This window comes from Dendropsophus ebraccatus, chromosome 3 (genome assembly GCF_027789765.1).
Source record: "Dendropsophus ebraccatus isolate aDenEbr1 chromosome 3, aDenEbr1.pat, whole genome shotgun sequence".
NCBI classification, from domain to species: domain Eukaryota; kingdom Metazoa; phylum Chordata; class Amphibia; order Anura; family Hylidae; genus Dendropsophus; species Dendropsophus ebraccatus.
In genome coordinates, this window is record NC_091456.1 from 48513817 (window position 1) to 48514828 (window position 1012).

Sequence of the window (1012 nt, forward strand, 5' to 3'; positions counted from 1 at the left end):
AAATCTGTATATATAGATATAAATATATTTATATTTTTGGAGATTAGGGGAAAACGAATAAGACTGGTATGTTTTAATGATAACAGAACAATAATCGTGGTACTTTAGCTTGGTGTTGAACGCAGCATTCTGATTTAATAACTATAATGCTGCATGATCTGATCATGGTTTTACCTAATAAGCACAAAACAAGAAAACTGGATAAAATATGGAGTGCTGCAAGGTGTCAAGAAAATTTTGGAGATACCTGCAGGATTTAAAGGGATTTTATTTCCATTGGTGGATGTGATTGCTTGAACACACCATCCAATATGTACTGTTACATAGCATTAAAAAAACCCCAGTGATTTGGGTTGTTTTTGTAGGCTTTTAAATATAACGTTAGCAGTTTATATACAGCACGATTACAGAACATGCAGCTTTCCAGCTGCTATGAGCCACAGGTAGTCTAGTTATAGGGTCAGGGGTATTCATATCCCATTGTACTACAACTAACTAACTTTGCACTGATGAAGCTAGCATACCGGTACCTATTTATTCAAAAAGCATTTTATCAAAAGCGAGAGATATGTACAACATGGTATCTTCTAAGGCATCACTTGATATGATGCATTTGTTTGGTTTATTGTATTTCAGGTGTATTGCTGTATGTAACAAAATATATATTCTATATAATATTATATTATATTTGAAGGCCTATTTGTGTCCCAGCCTATGAAATCGTTATTTTTATCTACAATTTCTTGTACACATTTCTAAATAGTTTTTATATGTATATTCCTACAATCACCTAAATGAGAAGCATAGATATTTTTTCATCTTTATAATGCATTAATAGTATGTAGCATTCGCTGCCTGGGAATGGTAGCATTATGTACTGTAGACTCTCATCCAGTTTCTTCCCATACAGTATGTCCATCATGTTCTCATATTGTTGCATGCTACTAAAATTGCTTTAAACTTAAAAATAGTCTTGGCTTGGTCGGGCGGTGGTATGGCGTTCTTTTTTAGA

The 1012-nt window shown here is 33.3% G+C and overlaps 1 protein-coding gene across 2 annotated transcripts in view; it reads left to right on the forward strand.

The window, feature by feature from the left end:
- The window catches only part of SHC3 (SHC adaptor protein 3), a 99387-nt gene extending 98738 nt beyond the window's left edge, over positions 1-649 (forward strand). For both annotated transcript variants that reach the window (XM_069961699.1, XM_069961700.1), the window contains one exon: positions 1-649. This exon is cut by the window's left edge and continues 328 nt beyond it. The gene's annotated coding sequence lies outside the window, so the exon portion shown is untranslated.
- The last annotated feature ends 363 nt before the right edge of the window (positions 650-1012 follow it).